We start from the raw sequence: 13649 nt of genomic DNA on the forward strand, positions 1-13649 counted from the left end.
CAATTATATATAAGTAATAGAAGCATGAAGAAATACATTCAGGGGCTGGGGATGTGGCTCAAACGGTAGCGCGCTCACCTGGCATGCGTGTGGCCTGGGTTCCACCCTCAGCACCACATACAAATAAAGATGTTGTGTCCGCAGAAAACTAAAAAATAAATATTAAAAATTCTCTCTCTCTTAAAAAAAAGAAATACATTGATGGCAGAATTTCATAATGGAGGCACTAGGGTAATACAACCTGAACCATGTGATTTCATCTTTTATTTATTTTTGTTAAAAAAAGACAGTTTCATTGAGAAATAATTAACATATAATAAAATTCACCCAAAGTGTACAATTCAGTGGTTTATGGTATAGTTAGAGTTGTGTAACCATTACCAGTATGTTAAGATAAAATCATAACAAATTCATTGAAATATCTCAATTAGCTTTTATTTATGCTTCTTGACGTAGGCAACCCTTTCATTCTATAAAAGAGAACTAGTGTTCTGATAAGCCGAGAAGAGGAGACTGACTCCATGGGCAGAAAAAGGCTGAAGAAAGCAGAACCAGATCAAAAAGCAGTTACTTTCCTTGTAAAGATTTGAGCAAAGAGGATTTCCTTATCATGTCAGATAAAACTGGATTATTTGGGGATTCAGTTAGTATCTCTTTGTCTCCTAATTTCTTGAAAGGTCAGATAAACCTTTTTGGCATGAGTGACTCCATTTTGGTTTGGTCTATTGGGTCTAGTATAGGAACTCAGTAAAAACCAAGGGCCTCCTCTAAATTTTATTAAACAGTTACCTAACACCAGAACACTTTTCATCACACCAAAAAAGAAACCCCACCAGTGCCGTGGGGCACACCTGCAATCCCAGCAACTAGGGAGGCTGGGGTGACAAGATTTCAAAGTTGAGACCAACTTTGGTAAACTAAGCAAGACCCTGTCCCAAAATAAAGAATAAAATGGGCTGAGATTGTAGCTCATTGATAGGGAATCCCTGGATTTAAGCTCCAGTGCCGAACATATAAAAACAAAAAACAAAACAAAACCAGAAGTCCAAAAAAACCCCAACCCCAAAATATTCCCATATTTCTTAGCAGTAATTCCCCATTCTTCCCTCCCACCACTCTTTGTCAACCACTATTCTGCTTTCTGTCTCTGTGGATTTGCTTATTCTGGACATATCACATGAATGGAATCACATAATATGGCTTCTCTCAGTTGCCCCAGTGCTACTAGGATCATCTATGTTGCAGCGTGCATCAGCATTCTATTCCCTTTTATTGTTGAATAGCATCCATTGTATGGACATGCTACATTTTCCTCTATGCATTCATTAGTTGGTGGACATTGGGGCTATTTCAACTTTTGAATATTGTGAATAGTGCTGCTAAAAGCATTTGTATACATGTTTTTGGATGGACACGTGTTTTCTTGGCTACATACCTGTGAGTGGAGTTGCTGAGTCATGTGGTATCTAATGTTCAACTTTGAAAGATGATTCTACCTTTATACCACTGAACATTGGAAAATAAAATATTGTTTGCATCATAATAGGATAAAAAGGTTACACTGCATACATGTATATTATTCTGGGCTAAGTAATTGAACTAAACATAATGAAACAATGAGGTCAGAAATCTTCAAGCCTTTATCCTTAAAACATTAGAAAATGACTATTTTAGGCTTTGTGGATCATATAATCTTCCAACTGCTCAACTCTGTTGTTGTAGCATGAAAGGAGCTACAGACAATATGTAAATAGCTTGGATTTTCCCTAATAAAACTTCATTTACAAAGCAGGAGGGAATGGGCCAGATTTGGCCCATGGATCATAGTGTGTCAACCTTGTTTGAGGATCTTATGACAACTTTATTGGAAACCTGAGTTATGAATCTTGGATCTGGAATATGCCCCAAAGGATCATGTATTAAAGCCTTGGTCTTCCACCTGTAGTGCTATTTAGGAGATGGGGACTAGTGGAAGGAAATTAGGTCATTTGGAGGCATGCCCTTGAAGTGGATATCAGGGCTCTGGACACTTTCTGTATCTCTTTTTTCTTCCTAGCTATCATGTGGTGAATAGGCTCCTCTATATGTCATTCCCACCATGATGGACTGTGCTGCCACAGGCCCAAAGGAACAGGGCCAACAAACCATGGACTGAAAACCCTGAAATTGTAAGCCAAAATTAACTCTTCCTCCTTTAAAGTTGTTTATCTCAGGCATTTTGTCATAGCAATGGAAAGCTGACTCACACACATATTAAATTAGCCAAACCAAGAAAGTGAAACAAATGACTTGCTTTTTTTAAAAAAAAATTGTTAATATGTCATTTAATTGTAAACATATCTTCAAATGACCTTATTGTACTGCCGCTTCTAGTGGTAAAAAGAATTTCCATGGCTGGATCAATGGTATTTCTTTTTCCCTATGGCCACAGCAATCTCTTCAGTATCAATGTTTGATTTCAGACTAACCAATAGCATTTTTACTTCAGATTTTTTTTTTTTTTTTTTTGCTGGTGCTAGGGATGGAATCCTGGACCTAGTATATGTTAAGCAAGTGCTCTACCACTGAGTTACACCCCAAGCCTTTAGTCTTCCTTTCTTCCTTCCCCTTTTATCCTTCCTTCCTTCCTTTCTTTCTTTTGTGAAGCAGGGAGAGAAAAGCTATCTTTTTCCCTCTAATTGTGAGGAGCCCCAAGATGGCTCTGATTGTAGATTCAGGTTTGAGTGTTGTCTAGGTTGAGAAAATGAAGCTCACATAAAAGGAGAGGGAAAATGTGTGTGTGTGTGTGTGTGTGTGTGTGTGTATAAGGGAGGAGATGGGGATGGGGGGCAGGGAAAAATTTTATTTGCAACTTAAAAATTCTGTGTGATGTTCTACTTCTAAATAATTTTTGAGAGGATTAGATACAATATGTGTAAAATTTCTGACATAGTATATTTTTAATAAATGGCATAATTTTGAACTAAATCATAAATTGCCTATTATATCTGCTCATTTAATTTGTTATGTTTATATGCCTTGCTTTATAACTAGATTCCAGCTGCATGGAGACAGGAAATATGCATCTGTACTTTCTAGATTTCATAAGTTTCTAACATAAGCTAAAAACTGAAAAAAAATGATCTTTGTTGTTGAATAAGAATATGAACTTGTATTATTTGACTAACATTAGAATGATTTTTAATATTTTCCAATGAAGGTGAGACGTGTGTAAATTTATCATGTTAGAAGTGACATTTTAATGAGAGACTCTTCTCAGGAGTATTATTACTTTTTTATTTTGTGGAAGAATATGGTTAGTTAAATTTGAAAAACAAGTTTTTCTTGGAAATTCATGGATGAAATGTTATTGCTCATGTAATTTTTGTCCCAGTGTTGAATATTAAAGCCACATTTTTAACTGAATTGCTGGAAAGCAATATTGCCACAAGTTAAAGTACTTTTAAAACAGAGGACAACTTAAAATTATAGTGAACATGTCATTTGGAATAATTGGCATTCTAAACAAAGTCTGAAAGAAGTCATTAGAGGTATTCAAAGCAATTAGCTAATGGTTTTTAAAAGACCTATACAAGTTGAATTTATTTACTTTATACGTTTAAAGACTTTAAATATATAATACTAAATTTGCTATCCTAGTTTTTAAATAAATGAAACTCTTCTGTTTCTTTTCTAAAAGCCAAATTACTGTTCTGAATGTAATTTCTACTTACTTATAAAATCAAAGTCAGACTCCCACTTAAAAAAATGTAAGCATATGAATATTTCCTAGTTCTAATATCTAGGTACGTCATATTTTATAACTTCATCTTACAGCTAATTTTAACTACTTTCTCATTATCAGAAAATAATACCAATTAAGTAAAAATCTGTCACTCAAAATAGTTATTTTTTAAAAATTATGCTTATACATAAAATTAATTTCTTAGAAAATGCTATCCTCAGTATATGTTTTCTTCTTGTGGTTCATGCAATTTATGACAATTATTTGATGTACATAAGTTTTAAGAAGACAAACTATGATGTTTGTGCTTGAGTTTAAATCAACATTTAATTTTACTTAAATAAATGTTAAAGATATTATCTTAAATTCTACCTTAATGAACTTTAAAAAACATGGAACATTGTATTCCCGATGTTCATTTCTGTCTGTGATAGATTAGTGGGGAAAAGATTTATATTTAACAAGTCATCAGATGAAATATTTAAAAATGTGTTTCAATAGTGGATAATGGACAGGACAGGGAAGTGATTTTTGAGAAAACAGAACAGGTGAGTTCCATAATTGCTCAAGCTTGCAGGACAAAGAGAATTTCTAGGCTTCAGAGTGGAGAAAGGGAGCTCAGGCAGAATCTGATCGTCCACTTCAGTGGAGGAGGCAGGGTGCAGAGTTCATGGAAGCCAGTGTGTTTATAATGGAAGGGCAGAGTGCTGGCGATCTGGGTCTCAAATGAAATTGAACAAATTGTACTGTTGAGTTGCATGCATATACAGATATGTAACAATGAATCCCAGTATTATGTATAATTATAATGTACCAATAAAAGTATTAATAAAAGTGTTTATCCAGAAAGGTCAGGCAGAATAGTAGATGGAGCTCACACAGGGCCAGGAATTGATTTTGTTTCTATGAGCTAGAGTGGAAAGGCATATTTACTCCCAGGGCATGAGGTAAAGAGTCAAATCAGTCCTAGACCAGGGATAGACAAACTAAAGTATAGAAGCCAAGTCTGGTCTTCTTCTTTTTTTTTGGCAGGGGTTGAGGGTGGCTACAATACATAAACTAAATGTGTTTTTTTCCATTCCTGTGAAGTGATCAGGCATCCATCCCCAGCAACTTTGCTAATAGCCCTACACACAAGCCAGGAGGCCCCGCCCACACTCCCATGGGTCTGGGTGGCTTACCTTGAGCAGATCAACCTGATGAGAACTCTAGAAACAGCTGAGCACCTCCATACTCTCCCGATGCTCCCAAAGCAGCCACATGACCCTGCCCATACCCCTTCTGTTCCAGAAACAGGTGGGTGGCTTCACTCATGCACTTTTAGCCTTGAGAAGCAAACAGATAAGCAGCCCTCAGTGACTTAGGCCACCGAGGCCAGGGAAGCAGTGAATAATGTTTTCTAAGTTGTTCCCAGGAAACAATCAGACAGCTCTGCCAATCTTCCTGTGTCTCCAAGAAATCTTTGAGCATCCTGTTCCCAGAAGCTTGGCCCATTGTGGTCCTGAGAAACAGATGTACAGCCCTGCACGCCCACCCTTCAGCTCCAAGAAGCAGCTGTACAGACTTCCTTGAGCATGCTGACCCCCAGAATCCCAGCAATTCTGACCTCAAGACATCCATATAGCCTTTGAGTGTTTCTTAGTCACTGAAAGGTACCTTATTTCACTCAGAGCACTCATCTGGGCCCATCAGAGTAGCCCTGAACTCACATGACTCAAAACACAAAACAAACACCCCACAAAACGGATGTGTTCCCCTCACTTTCACCTGTGTACACCACAACCAGAGATGCCAGTGAACCTGCTGCATGTTGGACGTTGACATCCCTGATGGAGGTGCAGTTCCACAACTTTTGCAGCCCAGGACACATGCAGACATCAAGTATGTGGATCACAGCTGAGGAGTTTACACAGACAACACATGAAATTGCCTACCTAGAAACAAAGCCAATTCGGCATATATAACGAACACCCTAGGGAACACAGCCACTAGAAAATCTTTTACTATGAAATACAACCTTTAAAATTGATAGAGGCAACTGATTTGTATATCACATTGCCCATATACTAAGATGGGGACACCAGAATCTTGAAACAAAAACAAAAACAAGCAAACAACAACAACAAAGACCTCTCTAAAGGAACACAACAATTCTTGCAACATACTCAAAATAAAAGGAAATTAATGAATTAGCTTAATGAGAGCTCAAAATAATGATTTTAAAAAATAAGATACGTGTTAGCTTTTTGTCACTGACAAATAGCTGAGAAGCAAAGATTTATTTTGGTTCATGGTTTAGAGATTTCAATCCATGGTTGGCTAGCTACAGCGCTTTGAGCCTGAGGTGAAGCAGAATATCATGGTGAAAGGGCATGTTGGAGGAAAGCTGTCAGCTCATGGCAGCCAGGCAGGAACCTGGGAGAGAGAGGGAGGAAAAAGAGAGAGAGAGAGAGAGAGAGAGGGGGGGGGGGAGGGAGGGAGGGAGGATGAATAAGGGGGGGCAGGGGTGGAGGTGAGATGCACACGTGCTTGGGACAAGAAAGTACCTTTCCAGGGCATGCCTTCAGTTACCTACTTCCTCCATTATGCCCCACCACCAATCACAACTTTTGACAAACAACCTATGCAACCCACGTAGACTTTCTTTTTTAAAAGGACCCTCTAGACTCACCCCTAAGGGGACATATTCCAGTTTCTACTAGAAACTATGCTCTGAAAATTTCTGGTCTAACATCCCACCTAAATATTAAATTTTTCTTTTGCTTTATAGGTCACAGGAGCATCTTTGGATTACATTTCCATTAATCCTTTGTAATAACCTTTATAATAAACCAGCAAACATAAGTGCTTGCATTCTGTGATCCATTTTCACAAATTAATTGAACCTGATGAGAGGGTCAAGGGAACTCCAGTTGATAGCTGGTTGCTCAGAAGCACAGGCCATAACCTGGGGGTTGCAATTGGCACCTGAAATTGTGGGGTAGTATTGTGGGACGGAGCCTTCCACTTATGGGATTTGACACTACCTGGCAGGTAGATCATGTCAGATCATGAATTGAATTTGAGGGCAGCCAGCTGGTGTCTGCTACAGAATTGCTTGGTGTGGGAAAACATCTCCACACATCTGGGGTCACAGAAGTGTTCTGCATTGATTGTTGAGTAAGATAAAAGGAAAAACACTTTGGAATTTTTTTCCTACCTCCATTAACACTATTGAATTTTAAGAATTTTTAAAAAATATGTTTTTATTTGTTCTTATTAGTTATATACAATAGTAGAATGTATTTTGATGTAGTATACATGTATGGAGTATAACTTCTCATTCTTCTGGTTGTACATGATGTAGAATTACATTGGTCATATAATCGTATATGTACATAGGTCTGATTCATTTTAGTATCCTTCCTATCCCCATATCTCCTCCTTTCTCTACCTTCTCCTCTTTATAATCCAAAGTACTTCTATTCTTATTCACACACCACCTCCCTTATTGTGAGTTAGTATCCACATATCAGAGAAAATATTTGGCCTTTGGTTGGGATTGGTATATTTCACTTAGCATTATATTCTCCAGTTTCATCCACTTACCAGCAAATGCCAAAATTTCATTATTATTTATGGTCCAGTATATATTATGTGTATATACTATATTTCTTTATCCATTCATCTGTTGAAGGGCATATAGGTTGCTTCCACAGTTTAGCTATTGTGAATTGAGCTGCTATAAACATTTATGTGCCTGCATTAGTGTAGCATGCTGATTTTAAGTCCTTTGGCTATATGCTGAGGAATGGGATAGCTGGGTCAAATGGTGGTTCCATCTAAGTTTTCTAAAGAATCTCCAGACTGTTTTCCAGTGTGGTTGCACCAATTTGCAGTCCCACCAGCAATATATGAGTGTGCCTTTTTCTCCACATCCTCACCAACACTTATTGTTACTTGTATTCTGGATAACTGCCATTCTGACTGGAGTGAGATGGAATCTCAGTGTAGTTTTAATTTGTATTTCTTTAACTGCTAGAGATGTTGACCATTTTTTCATATATTTGTTGACATATTATGTTTCTTCTTCTGTGAAATGCCTGTTCAGTTCCTTTGCCCATTTATTAATTGTTTTTTTAAAGAGAGAGAGATAATTTTTTAATATTTCATTTTTTCAGTTTTTGGTGGACACAACATCTTTATTTTATTTTTATATAGTGCTGAGGATCGAACCCAGCATCCCGTGCATGCCAGACTAGCACATTACCACTTGAGCCACATCCCCAGCCTTGTTTTTTTTTTTTTTTTGTGTGTGTGTGTGTTAAGTTCTTCAAGTTCTTTAAACAGATCAATTTCAAGCAATGAAATAGAAGAAACCATCAAAATTCTACCATTAAGAAAAGCTCAAGATCAGACAGATTCTCAGCTGAGTTCTACAAGACTTTCAAAGAAAAAATTTTTAACACCAATATTTCTCAAATTATTCCATGAAATAGAAAAGGAGGAAATCCTTCCAAACTCATTCTATGAAGCTAGTATCACCCTGATAGCAAAACCAATCAGATAAAGACACATCAAGGAAAGAAATCAGACCAATATCCCTGATGAATTTAAATGCAAAACTTCTCAATAAAATTCTGACAAATTGCATGCAAAAACATATTAAAAAGACAGTGCACCACGATTGAGTGGGGTTCATCCCAGGGATGCAAGGTTGGTTCAACATACAGAAATCAATAAACATAATTCATCACATCAATAGACTTAAAGACAAGAATCACATGATTATCTCAATAGATTCAGAAAAAGCATTTGACAAAATACAGTACCCTTTCATGTTTAAAACACTAGAAAAACTAGGGATATTAGGAATGTACCTCAACATTGTAAAAGCTATATATGCTAAACCTAGGGCCAACATCATTCTGAATGGAGAAAATTTGAAAGCATTCCCTCTAAAAACTGGAACAAGATAAGAATGCCCTCTTTCACCACTTTTATTCAACATTGTTCTTGAAACTCTAGCCAGAACAATTAAACAGAAGAAAGAAATTAAAAGGATATGAATAGGAAAAAAATAACTCAAACTATCCATATTTGCTGATGACAAGATTCCATATTTAGAAGACCCCCAAAATTCCACCAGAAAACATCTAGCACTCATAAATCAATTCAGCAAAATTTAAGAGTTTTATATGGCTAAAATAATTAAGACAGTGTCATATCAACATAAAGATATATAGATCAATGTAATAAAGTGAGAATTCCAGAAATAGACACATTCATGTATGTACAGTTGACTTTTGACAAAGGTGCCAAGGGATTTCAATGGAGCAGGGAGATTCTTTTCAATAAATGGTATTAGAACCATTGGATAGTCACATGCAAACAAAACAATGACTTGCACTAGGTACAAACATTAACTTGAAGAGAATCATAGACCTACCTGCAATCTAATGAATTATAGACTTGTATATGATAATATTTATAATAGTGTTGTTTATAATAGCTCTAAACTGCTACCAACACTGATGCTCTTTCACCATCAACTGGTGAATGGATAAGTTGTGAATGCTAATCAGTGCAAGAAAGTAATGAATTATTGATACAGACACCAACATGAACACGTTTAAAAAATATACTCGTAAGAGAAGCCTGACAGAAAATAGTAATCTGTGTATTACATGGAATTACAATTCTAGAAAATAAAAATTTATTCATATTGACATAATACAAATTATTGTTTGCCTGAGGATTGGGGTAGAGGAAGGAAAAGATTACAAATGGAAAATGGATTACATGGAAAATCTTGGGGGTGAATATTCATCCTCTTGGTTGTGGTGATGGTATTATGAATATAAACATGTTAAAACTCCTCAAATTGTATACGTTAAATATGTGTAGTTTACTGCACATCAAATTTATTTCAATAAGCTGTAAGAAAAGAAAACAGACAATAACAAGAATAGAAACATATATTCCTTTGCCAAAAGTACTTTTTAAAATTTGGTATTATATAAACTATATATATACGATATATGAAATTGCAGAATAGCTGATTTCACCATCTTGAAGATTTTATTACATAAATAAATGTTAAAAAATTTTAGGTGCTTGTAATTTCTTATTTATTAGGTATCACCACAATTAAATATAACATATCAAAAATCTGGGTAAACAAAATGGATTATTTTAAATTGGAAAGCAACTCAATGGAAAAGTCTTTGTCTTAACATTTCTTAATGTCCTTGAGAATTATTTTCATAATTGAGAACTTCACTATTTTTGAGTTCCAGTCTAACCAGTTTCTTCCTATGAAAGGAGAGGATTAAAGCCAGAGGAAAACTGGCTAGAGGTAGAGAAAGTTGTCTGTTTTGTTCAAAGAAAACCAGAGCCTGAAGTTTTAGTGCTCTAGCTCTTCAGCTAAACCATAGATATGCAGGTAGAAGATCAATATAGATATTGCAAGATAGCCAGCATCAGAAATGAACGCAATAAACTACTATTGGCAAATAGTCAAACAATAAACCAAGTGTGGAAGTAGGGAAAATAGCTAATATTTGTCTTTCCATAGTTTAAAAATTCCTTCACATACATTATCTTCTTTAATGAACAGCTGTTATGGCCCCCATAACAATAAAGCAAGTACTTTATAAAAGCTTGTTGAGTAAGTACTTTATAAAAGCTTCTTACCACTGTCAAGCATATTGAAGGCACTCGGTGTTTGGAGACGACTTTCTGTTTTATCTCTCACATTTCTGCACATCTCATACCAGAGGAATTGACTCCCTTTGTTATAAACTATCTTTTCAATGATGTTTGTGTAATAAACATCCTTGGAAGATAAAGACAGTGTCTCCCTCCAGAACAATGGGTAAGCTTGCTTACTATCCAGTATAGATAAAGAAGTCTCCTTAGGAGGGAAAGTCAGATTAGTTTTCTTCCCATTATAAAATATTTGGAATCCTTATGCTCAGGGTTCCTGTTCTGTAGTACACTATACCACATAAACAGATATCATTTGTCCTCGTGATGTCACACTGTAGGAATTGAGACTTGGGGAACTGGTACAGATGTTGATGCTCTGATTATTGCTTTTGCTCTGAGCCATAAATTGTCCTTTGTCTCTGACCCAAGAGTCTCATTTCTTCTACTAGAATCCATTAGACTGTGGGAGGCTAATGTGTTAGTTTGTAAGTAGGTTAAAATCTCAGATCTTTCCCAGTTCTTGTTCTTTATACATGCTCTTTGCACTAAAGTGAATAACCTCAGGAAAATTAAAAAATAATCAGAATAACTAGACAAAGATATTGGAAAAGGACAAAAGCAAATAAACAAAACCTAACAAAATTATGATTTTTGCATTCTGCAAAACAAAGCTACTAGTAAGTCAGATACCATGTTTCAATGGAAAAGCCTAAGTGAAATAGCCTAATTGATGATCAAGTTTTAGGTCCAAACAATTATAGGGACTAGAAAAAAACATAGAAATAGGAAAACACTAGAATCTCAGCATGTGGAAAGTTAATCTTAAGGAGAAGTTGATTCAGAAAGCTTCCAAAGAAATATGCTGCCATGCTGTCCTTGATTTTTTTTATGATCTCTAGAAGGAATTACAAAATACTACTGAAAGTGCTTGCTTCTAAGAAAAACAAGATATGAGAGAGATCTGCTTTGTATATTTTAAATTCTGTGCCAATTGTGGATAGTATTTATTTAAAAAATAAATGTATAAAATTTAATTTAAAAACTATCCAGTGGTTTTTAAAGTAAGAAAATACTAGTGGCTTTTAAGATTATAAACTAACTTACAAAGCAGGGATATTACCTTTTAAGAGATTTACTGAAGACACTGTACCTTTCAGGATTGCTGGAAGTTTCATTTTATGGAGGTAAAGATGTCTTTACCTTTGGAAATAACTACATTTGTTAAGGAAATTCTTCAGAATAGGCTCTTTCATTCTAGGTATGTAAAATAAGTAAATTTCCTCTCAATGCTCTCAGATAAAAGTATGAGGTTACCTTGAATCAGAGTGCATGCTTTGTGCTCTGCTTAGTAATGTCAATTATATGTACATATTTTACTTCTAAAAGGGGACAGAAGTAGTTTTCCCAAATGTTATTCAATCAGGACTATTAATGTCCTCTACTTGGGTTAAGATTGAATAATCAGAATCTGAGATGCTTTGTTAGCAGAGCTTGCTTTTAGTTGTACTTTCAGGAAGTCAAAAGAGTATAGTTTGGCTAGGCTTAATGCAATTCTTGGGGAAGCTGATTCTGGGCACAGAGTGTAGCTTACACTTGAACTTCTCTGGCCCAGTTCTCAGAGGAGAACTGAAGTAGTGCATTGATCTGGTTGGCACTGACTGCTGTGGGTAGAAACCTCAGGCATTGTCGGACTGTCTGAGGAGGCTCAGATAGTAATAATCAGGGACTAACCTGTTAGATTAAGAGAAGTGTTCTGAAAGTCTTAAGGAGAAAAGTCCTGAAAAAAAGATAGGGTCTTTTTGCAATTATAGAATGGGGCTTGGGATTTTACTATAGAGAAAAACCCTTTCTTGGTACTTCAAAATGTTGAAGAGTTCCTTTATAGATGTAAATTTTTCTTGGAAAAGCACAATTATTCAGAGCTATTCCTGGGTTTGCGTGTCTTAGTCTGTTTTGTATTGCTATAACAGATTATAACAGGCTGAGTAATTTATAAACAATAGATATTTGCATTTGATAGTTCTGAAGGCTGGGAAGTCCATTATTAAGAGACTCAAAGATGGTAAGGGCCTTCTTGCTACATCATCCCATGGTGCTAGGCATAAGGTGTAAGAGAGCACGAGAGAGAGGAGGCAAGTAGCTTTTTTTTTTTTTTTTTAAATTGAAAAACCACCTCCATGATAACCATTTTTCTGATAACAGCATTAATCTATTCATGAAGGCACAACCCTCATGGTCTAAGCACCTCTTAAGGGTCCTACACACCTATCAACTCTGTTGCATAAGGACTTAATTTTCCAGCACATGAACTTTTAGAGACATATTCAGATCATAGAATTCTGCCTTTGTGCCCCCACATTTCATGTCTTCACAAGCAAAATAAATTCACTTCATCCAAAGTCTTAAATCATTCCAGGAGCAACTCAAAAGTTCAAAGTCCAGAGTGTCATCTGAATCAGGTCTCTGTGAGACTCAATGCAAGATTCACCCTGAGGAAAATTCTTCTCAAGCTCTGATGCTAGAAAACTAACAAGTTACTTGCTCCTAAAATATAATAGTAGAACAGTCATAGGATAGATATTCCTAGTTCAAAAAGGAGAAATAGGAATGAAGAACGGGGCCACTGGTTCTAAGTAAATCCAAAACCCAGCAGGTAAGCACCGTTCAATCTGAAAGCTGGGAAATAATCTCCTTTGACTCCACAACCCACACTGGGGGTGGGGGTTGGGCCCCCAAGTCCTTTTGTACTCCCATTGGAAACTCTCATGGGTTGGAGTCTTGTCCCTGTAGTTTTCCTGTACTGGAGTTTCATGCTGATAGGTCTATAGTTCTGGGTTTCTGAGGTGGTTTCAATCTCATAGTTTCACTATGCATTGTTGTAGTGGGGAGTTGCTGTGGCAAGTCCAATCTTACATTTTGGTTCAATTTTGCCCTAGTGGGGACTTTCTGTGGTAACTCCACTCCTGCATCAACTTTGCCTGGGTCCTTAGACTGAATAAGACAGACATCCTTTGGAATCTAGTTGGAGGTTACCATGGCCCACAGCTCATTTACACATGGACACCGCCAAAGTTTGCAGCTTGCACCTTCTAGAGCAGGGATCTGAGTTTTACATGACCCTGCTTGAGCCAAAGCTGCCATAGTTGTGGAGTACTGTGATGGAATGCAGGGAGCAGAATCCTAAGGTATCCCTGGGCAGCGAATGCTGAGGTCCTTCAGGTGTGTCTCTGAAAAC

At 36.4% G+C, this 13649-nt stretch overlaps 1 protein-coding gene across 1 annotated transcript in view; it reads left to right on the forward strand.

The window, feature by feature from the left end:
• Positions 1-2139: 2139 nt before the first annotated feature.
• OTOL1 (otolin 1) overlaps positions 2140-13649 on the forward strand; it is a gene marked incomplete at its 3' end in the record, with an annotated part of 45229 nt that continues 33719 nt past the window's right edge. Inside the window, exon 1 of the mRNA XM_081302447.1 lies at positions 2140-2168. The remainder of the gene's footprint in view (positions 2169-13649) is intronic.

Source organism: Spermophilus citellus (genome assembly GCF_964194105.1).
Source record: "Spermophilus citellus genome assembly, chromosome: 7".
In the NCBI taxonomy this organism is placed as follows: Eukaryota; Metazoa; Chordata; class Mammalia; order Rodentia; family Sciuridae; genus Spermophilus; species Spermophilus citellus.